This window comes from Aedes albopictus, chromosome 3 (genome assembly GCF_035046485.1).
Source record: "Aedes albopictus strain Foshan chromosome 3, AalbF5, whole genome shotgun sequence".
Classification (NCBI taxonomy): domain Eukaryota; kingdom Metazoa; phylum Arthropoda; class Insecta; order Diptera; family Culicidae; genus Aedes; species Aedes albopictus.
In genome coordinates, this window is record NC_085138.1 from 17,757,852 (window position 1) to 17,779,084 (window position 21,233).

A 21,233-nucleotide genomic window follows, 5' to 3' on the forward strand; every position below is an offset into this window, starting at 1 on the left:
ATTTGGGTTACTGTGTTGTTGAAGTATTTTTTCTTGCAATTTCAACAACACAGTTACTCGAACTTTTGCTCAAACAGTATAAAATTAGTCAAGTTATCATATAACCCACGCTGTTTGCACCATTTCATTGAAGAAATGGAGAACTGATCATCTCACCATACAATAATCCAGCTCTCTTCTTTCAATCTAGTACTTCATTGATTGCGTCCTATTCTTCTCGAAAACCTTCCATGCTTAAGAAATTTCTCCGCGGAATCTTTCAGGAAACCAATCGGATTACAGACATTTTTACAGGGTTTTTTAAGTTTCAAGAGGTAGAATTTTTTTCCAGAAATGTTTACAGGGTTTTGTTTGAAAAAGCTTCCAAATATTTCATCAGAAATATTTTCTGGTGGTGCCTCAAGTTCCTCCATAAATTTTTCTAAAAATTTCATATAAACCTTCAGAAAAATATGCATTGATCCCTTGGAAAGTCCATAAAGTAGATCACACAAAAAATGACAATTTTCAACCCCGTCCCTCTTATGGTACACTTTATGTGTGGTACTTCTAAAATTTGTGAAAGAGTTGTCACACTTTGCTTCATTCTTCATCTATGCATGAAGTAATTTATGGAAATTTCCCCTTCATAAATAACTGCAGAAATTGATTTTGAAAAGTAATCCAAGCATTTTTTCGGGAATTTCCCCATCGGTTCTTTCAGTAATGCTGTCAGAAATTCTCAATCATGGAATGTCTCCAGGAATTTCTCCCAAAGTTTTCTCATTTTTGTGATTCTAGCAGTCATTTCTTTGAAGATTTTCGCAGAAATTCATACAGATTCCGTCAGGAGCTCCTAAGAAATTTCTCTAGGAGTTCTTTCAAGAAAACATGTCTGATTTTCTTCTGATTCTTTACAAAGTTCAGACATAAATAGTTCATCGAAACCTATACAAATTTCTTTTTCGGTGTGAAGAATTAGCATTACGTTAAAATTCACAAATAAAAAAAAAATCCTTTTCAAATTCTTATGAGATTTTTCGAGGAACTTAAGTTTTCCTCCAGACATTCTTTCGGGAATTTCTTTAAAAACACGCTCTCCAAGAATTCTTAAGAATATCTCCAGAATTTTCGAAATAGTTTCTTTTTCAAATTTCTCCAGCGATTCCTTCAAAAATATTTTCCGGGATTCCTATAAAGATTTCTTTAGTAATTCTTTCAGATAGTCCTCCACGGATTTTATTGAAGTGTTTTATGAAATCACATAAAATACTGGAGTAATTCTGCAAGGGTTACCAGAACGATTTTGTAAAGGAATCCCTGAATATAACCCTAGAGATTTCAAGAAGAAATTTTTAAAAATGTCAAAAAAAAATTCCTGAACAAAATTCTCTAAAAAAATTTCTGAAGTAATCGTTGGAGAAGTTCCTGGAGAATTTCCTGTAGGAAATACCTGGAGGAAATCCTTGGAATGGTTCTGGAGGAGTTCCTAGAAGATTTTTATGAAAACTGGTATTTAAGAACAGATTCCTGGAGGAGATTCTGAGAAAATTCCTGACGGGAGTGATTTCCAAAGAAGACCGTTGAAGAATTTCTGAATTAAACCTCAGAGAAATTTATCTCTTCCTTAAAATGATTCGGTGGGAATCCGTGTAGAAATGGCAGACAATGGTACTGGAATTCTTGAATGAATCTTCAACAAATTACTGAAGAAATTCCTACAGGATTTTTAGAAGCAAACCCTGGAACTCATGGATATATTTCTAAAGGAGTTCTAGATATAATATGCAAATTGTTTGAAAGGTATTAGTAATCAGAGCTATTGAGCTATTTTTGTAGGGAAATTTAGCAACAGCAATTTAAAACAATTCTGAAAAAAAAATCTTGAAAACCAACAAAAAATTTAAGAAAAATTTGATTTAGAGGAACTTTTGAAAGACTGCCAGGAAAGCTGAAAAATGTTTTGCAGTAATTCCAAGGATTTTCAAAAAAATCTGAAAGAATCTCGAAAGAAAGACCACAATAAATTTCAAGAGAAGTTTACGATACCTGTCTTCTTTACTGCCGTACTACGCATACTTGTCCCATGTTATATGGGATTCCCATATAACATGGGACAATTGGGCATAGAACGGCAGTTCAGTAATTTAAGGTTCTTCTGGGCAACCTCATGGAGGTACTTCTAGAAGAATTTTTAGAAAATTTTCTGAAAGAATGCCTTAGAGAATCCGCGAAGAAGGTGCTAAAAACCCTGGAGGAATGTACAGAGAAATTCCAGAAGGCACTTTTGTAGGGATTCTGAAGGAATCGATAGAGACATTTAGGGATGAATACCCGGAGGAACTTCTAGAGAAGTTCCTGCAAGAATCTCTTGAAAAATTGCGGAAAAATAACTGAAAGTTCCACTATTCCTGCAAAAATTTCTTAACAGATTGACAGTTCCTTTAGCGATTCCAGTCTGGAACAATCTCCTATTAACTTGTAAAATAATCGTTAAAGGAACTGTCAATCTGTTAAGAAATTTCTGCAGAAATTGAATTTTCTGAAGGAATATCTGAGAAAAAGTCTTGACAAATGATTAGATGAATTTCTGGGAAAACTCATTTTTTGCGATTTCTACTTCAAAGAATCCTTTTTAAAATTTCTGGTGAACGTCATCAAGGAATCTCTCTAAAAAAAACTAAAGCAAAACTCTATAAGAGTTAGTTTTTATTTAAACCCCTTATTTCTTGGCGTTTAAACCTTTCGCATAAGGTAGGCGAGAACTGTTTTGTTACAGAAAACAAATTATTCTACAATTACGTTCTGCTGGAGGCTCGTTTCAACTATCATATGCAACCGACTACTCAGTCTTGAATTACCGAACGATGATTATTACTTGCCCAACGTGTCGAAACGTTGGGCAAGTAATAAACACCGTTTGTTAAGGACAGACTTGTTAGATTCACAAAAATGGCCGCCACAGTGGCCGACTTTGGCACCCACTCACGATTTCGAGCGCACAAATCTCTTCGTAAACAAAACCAGCGCTCCTGATCTTATTATTTTAAGCTTATTACAAGTGAGCAAGCACAGAATATTAAAATGCACTCTTGTTGAAGCTTTCTTCTTGAGATTTGTGCGTCTGAAGTTCTGATGCACTGTTGAAGCGGGATTTTAACACGTTTGTCCGCAAATCAAGGCAGAGTAGACGGTGTTGAATGATCTGTGATTACGCATTTCCTAGAATAAAAAAATGTTGTTTACGCTGCCACTGTGCTGCCTTGAATTACTATATACGCCGCCGCCGGTGAAATATGCTTCGGCGCACGCGTCTACTCGGAGTTAGTTTAGCTTTCTATTCTGCAGAATCGTTACGTATTCTGTAGCCTAGTTGATTCAAGCGCCGGTCTAGCGAATACGGAGTCGTGGGTTCGAGTCCCACCAGAACGCGTTTTTTTTACATTTTTATCTCTTAATTTGCTAAATATTCAACATTCTGTGTCTTCTAATTTTCAAGATTTTTCCCAGTATCTTCCAAGAGAGATTTCTTGAGAAACTCGCACAAGAATTCCTAGAAAAAGTTTTAGAGAAATTCCTAAAAAAAACTTGTAAACTTTATCCAAAGCCTCCTAATAAAATTTAAACGAACTTACAGAGCATCTTTTGGAGAATTTGTTGGATAAATAATCAAAGGACTGTCTGAACTTGCTTCCGGAGGAATTTCGGAAAAAAATACCAGAAATATTTATGAAGGAACTCCCGAGGGATTTACTGATTCCTGAAAGCCCTGCAGATTCTATTTCAGATTCCCTGAAAAGTTGTCCCAGGTTAAGAGACACTTAATGTACACTGTGGTACATAATTGATCGGACAAACGCTGATTTTCATACAAAATGGCCAAGTTTGAGATGCTGTAACTATGGTTTGCTCTGGTGGATTGTAATTCCGTGTCAATAATTGTGCTCAATCCACTAAAGCAAACCATAGTTAAAGCATCTCAAACTTGGCGTTTGTCCGATTAATTATGCATCACAGTGTAACTCCTGGAGAAGCCCTAGGAGGGATCTCCAGACACTGATGAATTTCTGTAGAAGTGCCTGAATAAACCCTTGGACTCAAATCTCCTGGAGGGGGGGGGGGGGTTGGTATATGATAGAAATGCAAAAATCAATTGATAGTTAGTAACTGTTGAAGTTCTCATAGAGCACTTTCCTGACAAACATCCCAGTTGGTACGGCATGCCCAAACTAGTGTTCGTACATCGATTCTAGATTGTGTACGAATGAATCCTGGCTGTAAGTTAGAACTGTGAAGAGAAACTGTATTGTAATAAATTGCGCTTAAAAAAACACCGCGTAACAAAAATTAACTTTTGATCTGTCTAAAGAGCAAACTTACACTCCCGATCAAAAGTTTGGGGTCACCCCCTCAAAACATGTTATTTTTTAGGCCCATATCTCCGCCAATTTACGTCCGATTTCAAAACCCTAGGTCTCATTCAAAAGATAATAAGTCAAAGTAACTTTAAACATGATTTGGGTGAAACTTTTACAAAAATATTTGTATGTAAACGGAACCCAAAGTTGTAAAATTTTCTAAAAAAGGAATATGGCAATGTCGCTGAAGATTTGGTCGACCAAATATTAAGATGAGAGCGATAAAACGAAATATTTTGCATGAGTCGTTAATTTAGATGTTAAATGACCAATTTATCCTTTTATTGCTTAAAAATATAAAATCTGTCAGAGAGACATAAGTTCGCTCTTGAGAGAAAAAAAATGTTGCGCTGTGAAATTGTTAAGTGAGTTTGTTCCCGACCCGACAACAGTGTACATATGTATACTGTATATGTGACCTGGTACGTTGGGGGTCCTATGTCAACGTTGATGCAAATTTGAAAATCATTTGGTCTCCAGATTATAGAGAAATTTTGAGTTGAATTTACACACTCAAAGTATAGTTGCATATGTGTGGTAGGAATTTCGAAACTGATTTCTTCCTTGACAATCTTGGTCAAACCCACCCCCTGCTACGTCCATAGCCATTCGCCATCGACAGCAAGTTGTTTATCCAAACAATAGAGGTCAGTTAGTAGCGACGACGACGACGATGACGATGTTGCCCTGAGTGAGTGGCCGCCGGAACAATCTGTGCTGCTGCTGCTGCTGCAGTTTGAAAATAATCAACTTTTCTCCGTTACCGCCAATTGATTCCGGCTGCCGCCCCCTTGAGCTCCCAGGTCATCATAAGCTTGACTTTTTTCATCTCCGTCCTGGAGAAATCTTTCCCAGAAACAAAAAAAAATGATCGTGTCCCATCATCGTCCCTCGACCAAAACCAACATTCCCAATCGGATTAAACGTTCCGAAGCTTTTCCCAACTTGGCTGATGAATTTTCATTCGCCGTGGTTGGTCTTGATTTTTCCTCTGGACGACGACCGAGAAGGCTTTTCCTCGCACACACACAGCACAGATGGTTTTCTGGTAACGCGCACCGCCGCCACTCGACGACGGCCGTAAGCTGATTAATACTGAAGTGAAATTCAATTTGATTGCTGGAGGATGACGGATGTTCAGTTATTCTTCTGCGTCTTCGTTGGCATGAGGATAAGCTTTGCTGTTTTTTTTCTGTAGTTTTTGACGACCTGGAAAAATATGAGCGAAACTTCTGGTTGTTCACTTACACCGTGACAATTTTACTTTCTAATGCAACTTAAATTGGGTGAACAGCTGCAGCTGGCGGGTTGCCGCTTGCCCGAGTGAAAGCGCGAATCCAATTATAAATCAGCGCCCACCACCGTCGCACTATGAACCAGAGGAAATCATTTCGTAACAAAATTAAATACTTCTCTCCAGATATCCAGATCAGAGATGCCAGATATACAGGTTTTTCTGTATTATACAGATTTTTGATCATCTATACACAAGATACAGAGTACAGAAAAATACAGATTTTTTATATATGATACAGATTTCTCCAGAAAGCATAAAATGTGAAGTTTTTTTTTCAATAAATTTAATGAAAACTTTATAAATTGCTGCTTAAGCTTTGAATAGTTTATGAAAATTTGTACATTTTCAAACATGTTTTAAAAATTTAAAACCAGTGAAAATTAAAATTGTCAAAAATTAGTACATTTTTTGTTAGTTTCTATTGAAATCTAGGACTCTCGGAATTTCGTGGAAAATGTTCTATATGGAAAATTACAAGCAATTGTAAGATCACTTGAGACAAGGACAACTTTGTTCCAATTCATCAAAAGTGGAAACAACGAGGTGTGTGTTGATCTGCGCTTCACAGGAGTTTCCTCTAGTTGCCTGAGTACCTGTAGATAGTAAGTGCAAGTAGCCGTTACAAAGTGGCCGGTTTCATATAAAAATTAACTTGATTGTCAAAAAATGAATGTCGCTGAGTTGCTAGTGGCAACGAGGAATAGCGCATACAATAAAAATGCTTAAAATCATTTTTAAGTTATTCTTTCTATAAAACGGCTACTTTGGAGGCCATACTGAAGCGACCGGTAGAATACAAGTAGCCGGAAAATCTACAATAAATACCTAATTTTGGAGGCAGAGTCATTCAAATTTAAAATTGACGGCAGTACGAGCATCTTGACGGATGAAGCAGATAGTATTGTGGCGTTAGCACTAAATTAGTTTCCGAAAAAACTTTATTGACTTCCGCTGCCTTTCCTATGCATTAAACATTACGTCGGAGGTAGTGCGCTGTATAGAAAACCAGATTTACTGTACAGCGCACTACTTCCGACGTTATGTTTAACACATAGGAAAGGGAGCGGAAATCAATGTTCGGAAATAAATTTAGTGCCAAACTCGCAATATTGTATCCACAGTTGATAATTCCGCCGATGATTATCAAGTTTCGTGGAATCTTTTGAAGGACCACTTTGAGAATCATAACTTGTTGATCAAGTCAAAATTGTTGGCGATCAGCCCCAATGAGAGTCTAATAGAGGTGAAGAAGAAGATACTTCGTGTGCGTGAGATCCATGTCTGGTGCAAAACATGGCACTACTACAAGCAAAGCGAGCTCCCATAAGAACACTTGTCAAATAGTGACGTCACTATTTGTGTTTACATTTTTCTTTACTTAAAGGGTGATACGGTCAAAATTTGGTCACACATTTTTATTCATAACTTTAGACTGCGTACACCAAAACAGCTGATTTTTGGACCAGTAATACTACATTATATGTAGCTTATACCATAAAATTTTCATCAAAATCGATTGAGTATTGGTTGATATATAGACAAAACCATCGACCTACCTTTTTAAAATTTTGTACAAAGGCGCTCCATAGTAAATTTTCGGAAATTTAAGGTCAATAAAGCACAATTTTGATTATAGAACTACCAATACTGCTCCGATTTTTATCAAAATTTTACAGTATAGTACTATTATGCAAATACGTTCTTAGTAAAATTTTGAGCCATTTTGTATGAATACTTTCAAAGTTGTAGCAGTTTGAATATGAAAAAAACTGACCGGGTGCCACTTAAGCAAATATAACTTTGTAACGGCTGGATCAAATTGAATGAAATTTTTACACAACATTTTGATATGCATACTTCGCATACAGAAAAATTTTCATTGAAATCGGTTAAGTATCTCTGGCTCTATAAATAAAACAGTAAAAGTGTGTGAATCCTCTTTGCACAAAATTTTAAAATTGCGGATCTCAGGGTTCAACAATATCTCCGCAAATACTAGACCGATTTTGATGAAAATTTTATGGTACAAGCTACATATAATGTACCATTACTGATCCAAAAATCAGCTGTTTTGGTGTACGCAATCTAAAGTTATGAAAAAAATTGTGTGACCAAAATTTGACTTGACTTGAAAAAAATTGACAAAATTTGACCACCTAAACAAATATAACTTTGTAACGGCTAGATCAAATTGAATGAAATTTTTACACAACATTTTGATATGTATACTTTACACACAGAAAAATTTTCATTGAAATTGGTTCAGTATTTCTGGTTCTATAAAAAAAAGAGTAAAAATGTGTTCTTATTTTTTAATCCTCTTTGTACAAAATTTTAAAATTGCAGTTTTCAGGATTCACAATATCTCCGCAAATACTAAACCGATTTTGATAAAAATTTTATGGTATAAGCAACATATAATGTACCATTACTGGTCAAAAAATCAGCTGTTTTGGTGTACGCAGTCTCAAGTTATGTAACAAATTGTGTGACCAAATTTTGACCGTATCACCCTTTACTAATAGAGATGGAAAATGATGAAGATTGCAGCTGAGCAGATACAAACCAAAACAAACATACTCGTGAACAACAGGGGCCCGAGAATACTCGCACTTCTTTATTCGTGAGTATACGAAGCTGGCAAACACTCACATATGATTCGCGAAGCTTCGTGAGCTTTTTTCATTTTGACGAAAAACGGCTTTTAACGACTGGCAGTGCCGCTTTTAAGGAACAACAAAGCATAAAGCATTAGTTTATGCTGGATAATCACTGGATTTGCTTTTATAACTACAATAAAATGCACTTCCCGCACCTCAACTAGTTCTTCACGAATAAAAACTCATGAGTGTTTCTGTTTTTGTTTTGCTTATTACTCACGAAGCAGGCGGGTGCGAATAAACTCACACACTGTTTACTCTCGGAATCGTGAGTAAGCCTTGTGTTGGCTTCATGATGAGAGTAATTCCATCACTGCTTACTAATACATAGCCATCTCTTCTTCTTCCTCACCTGTAATATACTCTCATTGAATCAGCCCCATAAAAAGGAGTCCGCTTCAAAGGAAACAAACCATCATCGTTTAGTAAAAATTCAAAAGCAGTTTTCTCGCTGAAATCGCAACCAATGTTAATAAAAATTTATCACTGCACTTTGACCACCATCTGGAAAACAGTGAAATAATTTTCAATGAGGGTTTTGTGACTTAGGGGAAGAAAACTGCTTTTTGATTGATGATTGCTGATGACTGAATGATGGTTATTTGAGCCTTCAGAAATGTTGGAGCTGGCCGACAGCTTCGACCGCTATCTGCAGTTGCTGAATAAGCTCGACACGGTGGAGGAACATTGGAACTCTTTCCTCGTTGAGCGATAAAGCAGTTGCCTTGGCCATGGCTCATTGCGGGAGTGGGAAACCCATTTAGACCCATCACAGACACACTTACAAGCAACTTGTCGACTTCATTCATAAAAGATCGCGAATTATCAAAACATTAATGCTCTTCCACACTTCCAGTACCCAATCAGAGTCAAAACCACGCCTCGCAGCCCACGTCACTTCTGAGAACGTGAAGAAGTGCCCTCATTGTGAGCAAGCCTGCTTCAGTGCGGGGTTTCCTTTCTCTCGTATCGCAACAAAGTTTCGATTCGTGAAGAAGCATGGGCTCTGCATAAACTGCTTGAAGGGTGCACACCTGGCCAGGGATGGCATTCACCATTTGCAAAGAGTTACATTCACTTGCTACTATCTCAGTTCATAAGCATGCTATCAAAAAACAATGTATGGATGACTTTTAAGTTTGCCGAATATCATAAGGGTCACACACGCATGCTTAACTCGTGAGCGAGCTGTAAATGCAACTCTCCACGCCGTGAATGTTATTTACATTCACGGCGTGGAGAGTTGCTTTCACAGCTCGCTCACGAGTTAAGCATGCGTGTGTGACCCTTATGATATTCGGCAAACTTTCAGATAAAACTACAAGGTAAAAGTCATCCATACATTGTTTTTTGATAGCATGCTTATGAACTGAGATAGTAGCAAGTGAATGTAACTCTTTGCAAATGGTGAATGCCATCCCTGCACCTGGCAAAAGATTGCTAAAGCGGTTCCTGTAAGCATTGCTCCAAGAAACATCATTCACTGCTGCACTTGCGTCCCCCGTCGTTCCGTACATTTCCGCGATCGTATCCGGTCGGTATCCCCCCCCCCCCCCCCCCACTTCGTCGGAATACGGTCGTGCTATCGACGGCCATTATCAAAGTGAAAGTTGCCGATAATAACGACCATTTTGCTAGGACGCTCTTGGACAGCGGCTGCCAACCCAACTTCATCAGCGAATCGCTTTTCCAGAAGTTTCGTTTGAAGCGTCTCAAGATCAACTCGCCTGTCAGTGGGACAAACCAATCCACCGTCAAGGATGGGAACACTCACTTGCAAAGAATTACACTCACTTGCAGTTTTCTCTGCTCAGAAGCGTGCAATCGAAAAACGATCTATGGACGACTTTTGCCTTGTGATTTTGTCTAAAAGTTTGCTGAATAGAGTAGGGGTCACACACGCATACAGAAGTCATGAGGGAGCTGCGAAGGCAACTCTCCACGAGGTGAATGTAAATTACACTCACCTCGTGGAGAGTCGCTTTCACAGCTCTATCACGACTTTAGGATTCGTGTGCGACCCTTACTCTATTCGGCAAAGTTTTAGACAAAACCACAAGACAAAAGCCGTCTATACATCGTTTTTTGATTGCACGCTTCTGAGCTGAGAAAATAGCAAGTGAGTGTAACTCTCTGCAAGTGAGTGTTCGCATCCCTGTCCACCGTGAACGTGCACTCGGCGTAACGCTTTCGCTCGCTTCACGCTTCGGAGATCATCACTTCAACTGTCTGGTACTGCCGAATCTAACGGTGTCGCTACTCAGCCACCATATTAACGTTTCCCGTTGGCAAACTCCTCGAAATCTTCCGATAGCGGATCCCCAGTTCAACATCAACCAGAATATTGACATCATTATTGGCAATGAAGTGTGTTATCACTCAAAGGGGATTATCCCGAGACGCTCGCTGGGGGCGAGACCTAACAGGCCTGCTCACCGGGGGTTCCCAAACTCTTCTTTACAGGGTCGGCTCTTCACGCTGATCAAAAGTCCAAACATTTTTCACTTGATTTTAACTATAATATATTTCGACTTACGGTTAGTGTAATGTAGGCGTGTAGCTATGGCCGGCCGGCACTGGAGGGAGGGTTGCGACGGATCTGGTGGGCCACCTCTGGAGGCTTGACTTCGCTGCTGGGCTCACAATGCTGATGGGGTTGGATTCTCTGTGGGACGCTTTCCACGTAGTTCCACGGACTAGGGAGGGAATATCGTAATTCCTCGGGTCAACTACTCGCTCGTGCGTGATCACCGGACGTAAATATCGTGATCTCCGGGTGCACTGCAGGGTTAGATAGCGGGATTGGCTACCGCTCGGACTCCTAACCGGAACTTAAAGGGTCCTATACGAAATATCGCGGAGGAGAGGTATTACGGATCTGGAATGCCACTGATCTTCTGTTTCAAGATCAATTTACCTGACTCGGGATGGTGTGGTCTCTCAAAACTTTTCCACAGAACTTTTCGGTATGTATCTTGGTTTGAACTAAACTTTCATCTAGAAATCGTCACTTGCTAATAACTTTGTCTCTAATTAGGCACTTCTGGTCTGCTTGAAGTTCTAAGTAGAAAAGACCTACTTCGAGTTTTCTAACTCGTGGCATACCCATCTTCAGATCTTACCTCCCCCTCCTTCCGCCTCCTTTTTCCCATCTCTTAGCCACTCCTCTAAACAATTCCATCCGTTAATCCAACGCCCGCTTAATCCTCCCAATCCAGTTCCCTTGTGTGTATGTGTACGTGGTGTGTTATATGCGTTACAATTTTCCTTTTTATTTAAAAGAACAGTTGCTAGTGGGAGTAGGGTAACGGTTGAATTTTGGACCCCAAGAGGACATTAGTTTGAATTTAAGTCAAAATCAAACAGATTCAGAGGGTATTTACACATAATAATGATGTTAGTATATTCGTAAAAGCCTCCACTGTCCGTTAAAAATACCCACAAAGTCATTTCTGGCTGAAAATTTGATGAAAATAACTGATTTTTGAAGCATCAGTTTTCACTGTTATGGACACCCCAATATATTTTGGACCCTCCTCAGTATATATTTTGGACACCCGGTGTTTAAACTCGTTTGAAACTATTTTGGAACATTTTGCCGCTTGAATATGTTGGATCACATCCTAATTACTTGATTGACAAAGGCTGATTAGACGAACATTGCGAATTTAATGCGCTAGAATGATAAACATTTTTGTTTACATCTGCAAGTTTCCTCAACACCGCAATCTCTTTTTGTAAACATGAACGACACTCGCACGGATGACGAGATTGGCAAAAATTAATTTCAAGGCAAATAAGGATATTTCCAGTAAGGAAATGATTTCTGCCCATGCAGAGCAATCTTATGTAGCGAATGATTCTAAAAATTTCCGTCATCCTATCATTAAACCTGTGTAAGTTGTGATAATACGACCCAGGGGGTCCAAAATATATGGGGGTCCAAATTGTATTGGTTACCCTATATAAATAATTTTCCTTTCCAAAGGTATATAATTCAAAATATTGCTAACAATATTGCACACAAGAAATGGATGCGACAATAATTCACAACGAATAGTACAATACATCTCCAGATCAGTCACATCTGCATTGATGAGACTGCTCAACAAACAACTCCAACGCTTTTGGGAAATCGACAACTTCGACGTCGGATCCTATACTCCCGACGCTGTGAAGATCATTTCCAACAAACCGTTGGGCGAGATGCAGACGGAAGGTACATCATCCGTCTACCGCTGCGAGTAGACTGTGCTCATTCTGCGAATGCAGTGACGTGAGAAAAGTCGGAGTCGTATATCGAAGTGAGGAATAGCGTCTCGAATGAAGTGACTCGCCGTGTAAAGCAAATGGAGAGACACCTCATTCGAGTCGCGATTTCTCACCTCGATATACGACTCCGACTTTTCTCACGTCACTCCATTCGCAGAATGAGCACAGACATGTTGCCAATATTCGGCGACTCCTACCAGCTCGCATTCCTTTACCTCCATTCTATGGAGAAGAAGTTCGCTGTCGATGAAGATGTTCGTGTCACCTACCTTGAGTTCCTGGAGGAGTACGAAGAGGTGAATTCACAGGATAGGTGACAACACGTCGAATGCCAAAACGTGAAAAGGACAAAACGTCGAAAAGTTGCAACTAATGCTCTGCCCGACAACAACTCAGCAGCGCGAGACTCGGACGAAGTCACGGGGTTGGCGCGCTACCGGGCAACCGGAGGAGCTTCGTGGGATCAAAAACGGCTCAAATAAACTATTTTCACAAGAGTGGTTCAATTTTCACGATTTATTTGGAAAAAAATATTATTGTGTTGTTCACTGTGTTGCTCAATTTGTGTCTTTCCTTCAGACGCTGTAGCATGCGCTGTAGTGATCGGCAAGATGGCCCCGATACCGATAAATGGGGATTTGGGGACAGTGGTGGCTTTCGATAGGCTGGAATGACGATTTTTATTTAACGATGTGAAGTTGATTTGAACGAACAGGCGCTTCCTTCTAACGAAACCGGTCGACGACGGCAAGGTCACTCTATTGTCGAACCTTGAGGGGAATTCTCCTAGATATTTAGGGCCACGGCTCAAGAATAGTCCTCTTTGAGGTGAATGGCTTCTGGTCAGAGGTTTTGGGGTCCTTGACTATTAGGTCTTGTTGACTACGGAGGTCACCTTGATCGAATATTTAAATGTTCGACCAGACCACATGATGCAATTAAAAAACTATTTGAACCTTCTAACAACGCTTACAAAGTGAAAGAATGAGTTTCTTCCAAATGAATAAAGAACTCACTATTTGTATAGATTACTTGTTTTCGACGTTTTGTCTATTTCGATGTTTTGGCATTCGACCTTTTGTCTTTCGGCGTTTTGTCCCTAAACCGTATCCACGCGCGTCACGTAGCCCGCAGTTTTTACTACCCCACCATGCCATCCACCAACCTGAGAGCTCCACCACGAAGACACGAGTAGTATTTCATGGATCCTGTCGAAGCGCTACCAGCTTATCGCTCAACGAAGTTCTGTTTGTCAGACCAACAGTGTAGCCAGCTCTGTACTCTACCGCAATCAACATCTGTCTTCCTGCTGACGCCGAGAAGATGTTTCGATGCGTCACCTACGGTTACGCTAGCTCGCCTTTCTACGCTACTCGTGTGCTCAATCAGTTGACCAGCAAAACGTCCATTGGTGGTTCCTGTCCTGAAGGGAACGTATGCAGACGATGCCCTCACCGGCGACGAAGATCGAGTCAAGCTCGCCGAAATTTGTCGGCAATTGATGGAGATGCTACACCAAGCAGGCTTTGTTCTACGTAAATGGGTTACCAAGAATACCATCGTTCTCGCCAGCGTTCTTCGTCAGTTGTGGGAAGCCAAACCAGAACGAGAAATCGATCGATCCCCTACTGTCCGAAAAGCTTTCCAGCTGGTGGACAATCTACCGCTTAGACCTTAGTCAGCTACATACACTCCGTGCCGCGCAGAGTCGTGCAAAACCGCCATTACAGTCTGCATTGCTTCTGCGACGCCTCGAAAGCAGCATCGTTCTTCACTGGATCAAGTCACAGTCAAATGTCTGGCAGGTTTTCGTCTCAAACTGGATCGCAGAGATCCAACGCCTCACCAAGGACTGCAAGTGGAGACACGTTCCATCGGAAATGAATCCAGCAGATCGAATTTCCTGAGGACCGACTTTCCTCAAAGACTACACCGACAGTTGGCCCGAGTGTGTGTTTTCAAGGCCGGATGCTCTGGATTTGCAGAAGGAAGCTTGCCCAGTTATCACTCTGCACAGCGCCACCGTCGATTCAACACTGTGCGAATGATTCACGGACTTATCCAAGCTAATCCGTGTCGCAGAAAGATTCTAACAATTTTTCAATGAAAGGCCCCCCGGAGCAACCGCACTGCTTATTCTTTGACCCCAGCCCGAGAGGAAGATAAGCATGCGCCCAAGATTCCCGTACGAAGTTCAGTTAGGGTCCTTTCCAGCTGAAGTTCACCACTACCATAGCACTCAAATCGTTCCATCCGTATCTGCAAACATCGAAATCACCACTCTAGGACTTGAAGATGCTTATGGATCAGTTCGGTTTGCTCAGAATCTGTGGACGATTATCAATCATGAGAGCACCGTACGACACTCGTTACCCGATCCTTCTATCAGTCGATCACCGTCTCAGATGGCTCATCGCCCGATCCAGCCACATCTGAACACTTCACGGCGGCCCAACGCTCACGCTCGCTATTATCCGTCAACGATTTTGGTCAGTCCGGAGTCGACAACTAGCAAGAAAGGTGGTACGTCAGTATGTAACCTGTTTTCGTTGCCAGCTACGGTTAGCATAGCAGATCATGGTACACCTTCCAGCCGTTCGTCTGTCACCTGCTAGAACGTTTATACATTCCAGGATGTATTACTGTGGACCGTAAGGTGGTTGGGGCGCGTCGTCGGTTAAGATGTGATCTTCATAGACTGCAGAGGGCAAGCTTCTTCAAATGGTTTCATTATGAAGCTTCTTATAGTATCAATGGCATCATCTAAATCATTGGGAGTGTCAATGGATGGTGAGTATCCAAGAAATTTGGCCGCAACATGTTTACTGAAAGTAGAAAACACCGGGTTAACAAGGTTTCCTAGATAGAAATTCCCCTTACGAAAGTAAGGTTCTTGGGCTAAGGCCACTTGTACCATGTTGATCTGAAGATTGATCTGAGATATCCTAACCGTAGCCACTACTCAAACTAGGTAAGATTAAACGCTTCGCAATAACAGCACAACAAAGAACAGCAGCAATAAAACCAGATCGGAATCGATTGGAAAACGCCAAAGGCGAGGATACACAGAATATATGTGTAAATCGCGTAATGCAAAACCATATAGGTGAAAATTTAAACTAATTTACTTACTTACTTATCGATCAGGCTAAGGCCGGGGTGGCCTCTGCTGTACAATGTACATAGTAGCCGTCTCCTTTTGACTCGGTCCATAGCTGTTTGTCACCAGTTCCGCACTCTGCGTAGGGTCCGCAGATCGTCCTCCACTTGGTCGACCCGCCTATCTCGCTGCGCTCCACGTCATCTTTTACCGGTTGGATGACTCTCGTGAACCATTTTAGTCGGGTTGCTATCCGACATCCTGATGACGTGACCCGCCCACCGTAGCCTCCCGATTTTCGTGGTATGGACGATGGTTGGTTCTCTCAGCATCTGATGCAGCTCGTGGTTCATTCGCCTTCTCCAAGTCCCGTCTTCCATCTGCACTCCGCCGTATATGGTACGCAACACCTTCCGTTCGAAAACTCCAAGGGCGCGTTGGTCCTCTGCACGTAGGGTCCATGTTTCGTGCCCATAGAGGACGACCGGTCTAATCAGCGTTTTGTAGTTAGTCAACTTCGTGTTACGGCGAACTTTATTCGATCGTAGAGTTCCGCGGAGTCTAAAGTAAGCACGATTTCCTGCCACAATGCGCCTCTGAATTTCTCTGCTGGTGTCGCTATCGGTGGTCACCAGTGAGCACAAGTACACGAATTCTTCAACCGCCACGATTTCATCACCGTCGATATAAATTCGGGGTGGCGGGCGCGATGATTCCTTCCTGAAGCCCTTTGCCATCATCTACTTTGTATTCGACACATTAATGACTAATCCGATTCACCTGGCTTCACTCTTTAGTCGGATGTACGTTTCCGCCATCGTCTCAAATTTACGAGCAATGATATCAATATGATCAGCGAAACCAAGCAGCTGAACGGACTTCGTGAAAATCGTCCCACTCGTGTTTATCCCCGCTCTTCTTATTACACCTTCTAACGCAATGTTGAACAGCAAGCACGAAAGACAATCACCTTGCCGTAACCCACTGCGAGACTCGAAGGGACTCGAGAGTGTCGCTGACACTCGAACAACACACATCACTCGATCCATCGTCGCCTTGATCAATCGTTGTAGCGCGTTTACCCATAAATCCAGCCTGAAATTGCCCCACGAACTCTCTTGCAATCGGTGATAGACGGCGGCATAAAATTTGAGAGAGTATCTTGTAGGCAACGCTCAGTAGTGTGATCGCGCGGTAGTTCCCTCAATCCAACTTGTCGCCCTTTTTGTAGATGGGACACACGATACCTTCCATTCATTCCTCCGGTAATACTTCCTCCTCCCAAATCTTGGCAATGACCCAGTGTAGTGCTCTCACCAGTGCTTCTCCACCGTATTTAAGAAGCTCGCTTGGTAGTTGATATGCTCCAGCGGCTTCGTTGTTTTTCAACCGGCTAACCTCCTCCTCAATCTCTTGGAGGTCAGGGGCCGGAAGTCTTTCGTCCTGTGCACATACTCCTAGATCTGTTACCACGCCACCTTCGGTGCATGTAACGTCGCCATTGAGGTGCTCATCGTAATGCTGCCGCCATCTCTCGACCACATCACGCTCGCTCGTGAGAATATTCCCGTGATTATCTCGGCACATGTCGGCTTGTGGCACGAAGCTTCTGCGCGAGCAACTCAGCTTCTCGTAAAACTTTCGTGTGTCCTTAGCGCGGTACAGCTCTCCCATCGCTTCGCGATCTCGTTCTTCCTGCTGGCGCTTCTTCATCCGGAAGACTGAGTTCTGTCTGTTCCGCGCCTGTTTGTAACGTGCCTCATTCGCTCTCGTACGGTGTTGCAGCATTCTCGCCCATGCTGCATTCTTCTCGTTTTTCAACTGTTCACATTCGCCGTCGTACCAGTCGTTTCTGTGATTCGGAGTCGCGAAGCCTAGTTCTGTAGCCGAGGTACTACCTATGGCGGATCGGATGTCCCTCCAGCCATCTTCAAGTGTAGCTGCGCCAAGCTGCTCTTCCGTTGGTAGGGCCACTGCTAACTGCTGCGCGTAGTCTTGAGCCACTTCTACGTTACGCAGCTGCTCGATGTTGAGTCGCGGCGTTCGACTTCGACGCGTAGTGATAACTGTCGAAAGTTTTGAGCGCATGCATACAGCGACTAAGTAGTGATCCGAATCTATATTCGCACTGCGGTATGTGCGGACATTGGTTATATCCGAGAAGAATTACATGCATTACGTGCAATTACATGAAGTATACATACTTAACTTTACGATCCATTGGAAAATGTTTCGGTTTTTTTTATACAAAAACGTTACTAGAAGGGAAAGCAAGGGTCTATAATAGCCTTGTTTTTAATTAAGTAATTTGTGCACCATGACCAGGTTGGAAATGTCACTTATCTCTAAGGAACAAATTCGATTTTCATCCCATAGTGCATCCCAGTCGGTTTGGTAGGTGCATCCTTTTCGGGTTTGGTGCTTGGTGGTGGCGCCATAATTCTTCACGGAGCAGTGATTTTCTAATTTTTATCCCATTTTCCAGCGCGAACATATTGCGAAGAGCGCAGCGAAACATTGCCGAGAACTTGAACGGGCGCGCGAAAAGCCATTAAAACCGCCGTAATATAAGTACCGCGCCAAACACTCACCCCGTGTTAGTATGCACTGCACACGGTCGTACGAGCGCGAAGTTTGTGTTGTTATAACAGGGTGGAAATTCAAACTTTTGCGGTCGGTAGCATAAATAATAATGATAATAAATGTAATGAATGTTTGTGGAAATTTGTGCCGTTCGACCGCGAGTGTGTTATTTCCTGCAATTACAGTTTGTGTGGAAAGTGCAGCATCGAACACCTGCTGCAGATCAAAAGTTTTCCGGTTAGGGGGAACCGGGCATTATCCAACCCCTTTCATTTCTGGCTAACTCTGTAATCAACTAATAGCAATTCAATGTGTTTGTGATTGTTTTGTTGCGTGGGCGGTCTAACATTTGTGATGCGCAACAGATGTCAATCCGTACATCTCAGTAACGCCAAAAAGTAAAGAGGAGACGGAAGACTTAGCATTTGGTCAGTTTATTCACGAATTTCGTCCAACGAATTTTCGAAATTAGGATGGACTGAAAAGAAATGGTTCAAAATTAATTTCAATAATGCTGCCACCTGTTGGATAATCGTCCTTATTTCTAGATGTATATCATCGCATTGTATTATCGTTCATATTCTTACTCAACAATGATAAGTTACTTTACTTCAATTCTTGCGTTTCCACGAACACATCTCGCCACGTCAATAATGCAATTTGCAGTTCTCTCGCAACGGTAATTTCATTCCAAATCATTCCCTGAAACTTCCTTCTACTAATGGCCACCCACACACACCCATTACATTACCATGAAGCAATGGCGGCGGCGGCGACCGGGCGGCGGTGGTTGCAGAGCAAATCTTCGCAAAGCCCTACCTTTGGCGTTTCGCAATTTGCATTGCTTAACAAAACCCCTCGTAAGTTGTGCATTTTAAACAGCAACAGGAATGAACGCTAACGTGCCTCGACTGCTGCGCGCTGCCTCTGTTCTGATGCGTTGCATCCCAAGCCCGGGGAAATCCTCGGCAGAGCTTTTGGCACAAGCACGGGAAAAACTTTTCCTCCCGAATAATGGTTTCACGGCACCCGAAGGCATTCCGGTTCCCTTTTCGTTGGTTGGTCGGTTAGTTGGTTCGTTGGTTTCCCGAGAAGAGGAGTGTACCAACCAAAGGAAGTATACACTTTAGATACATTTATTTGCTCAACATCACATTTAAAGATAAAGCATAATCAACAATAGAACACCACAATATTCGGTTTGTGGTTGTCACTCTCCATCCTCGGTCACGCCCAATGCCAGACAGGTCGCTTCATTTGGTCCGCCCTTCGTGCTCTCTGCGCTCCACGCTTTCTTCTGTCAGTAGCAAACACCAGCTTGGCAGAATTGTTGTCCGGCAATCTTGCAAGGTACCCAGCCCACCGTATCCTTCAGAATTTGGCCACCTTCTGGATGCAGGGTTCACCCTAGAGTACAGCGAAGGTCTTCCTTAGTACACATCGCTCAAAAACTCCGAGTGCTTGCAGGTCCTCCTCGAGCATGGTCCATGTCTCGTGTCCGTAGAGAACCACCGGTCTTATTAGCGTTTGCGCCTTCAAATTTCACGACTGACATTGTTGTCGGCCTTTAGTAAAGATACGAGGTAGACGAATTTCTCCACCATCTCTAAGGTATCCTTGCCTATCGTGACATTACAACCTAGACCAGACGCGCCAACTTGGTCAAATTATTGGGGGGGCAAAGCCTGTTTTTTCGGATATTTTGTATGGGCAAATTAAAAAATCGTCAAATATTGGGGGGGCAAACCTATGCTTGCCCCCCCTAAGTTGGCGCCTATGACCTAGACAAACGCGGTCGTGCTTGGTCCCGTCTGCCAGCATGTACTTTGTTTTTGACGTATTCACCAACAGTCCGACCTTTTCTGTTTCTTGTTCCAGCCAGGTGCACAATTCCACAACCGTTCCAAATGTTGTGGCGGTAATGCCTATGTCTCTCGCAAAGCACACAAATTGACCGAATTTTTTTATAAAATCGTACCCCAACTGTTGACCCCAGCTCGTCGCATTACACCTTCCAAAGCGGTGTTGAAGAGTAGATATGAGAGTCTGTCACCTTGTCGCAGTCTCTGGCGAGATTCGAAATAACAGAGCAGTTCACCTGAAACCCTTACGCAGTTTCTACACACCGTCCATGGTTTCTTTAATCAGTCTAGTCAGCTTCCCAGAAAGCCGTTAACGTTCATGTTTTTCCATAGCTTTCGCGGTCGATACTGTAGTATGCTGCTTTGAAATCAATGACCAGGTGATACGCTGGGAACTTGTATTCACGGCATTTCTGGAATATTTGCCGTACGGGAAGATCTGTTTGTTGTCGACCAGCCGTCGATGAAGCCTCTTCTCACGAACTCATTCGATTTAAATGACAGACAGCGGAAGATGATCTGGTTTAGCACTTTGTGTGCAGCATTCAAAAACGTGATCGCTTTGAAGTTCTCACATTTCAAATGGTCGCCTGAAACGGAATAATCGTCGATCGAGCGCCTTTGCGTATCACCCATTACGTTCCCAGCTCGCGTGTGTTGCCACTGCTCTTGTAGATGGTAGGATTGGCTCTAAACATTCGCACCATGGATCCTGTCCAAGGGGCTGTCCATAAACCACGTGGTCATTAAAGGGGGGGGGGGGGGTTCGGCCATTGACCATTTTGTATGGACAAATAAAAAAAATTGTATGGACTAATGACCACACGGGGGAGGGGTGTTTGAAAAGTCCCAAAAAATGACCACGTGGTTTATGGACAGCCCCCAACATGTCTCCCGTAACGCTACGAGAATATCGTATAATTCTTTTGATGATTTCCCGTAACCATGGTTTAACGGCTGGCTCGTAGGGCCGGACACCAATCGCCATCGATCAGACACCCCTAACATGGGGATCAGACGCTGTTGTGAGCCGCTTACCCTGCACCCTTAAATGAAACAACA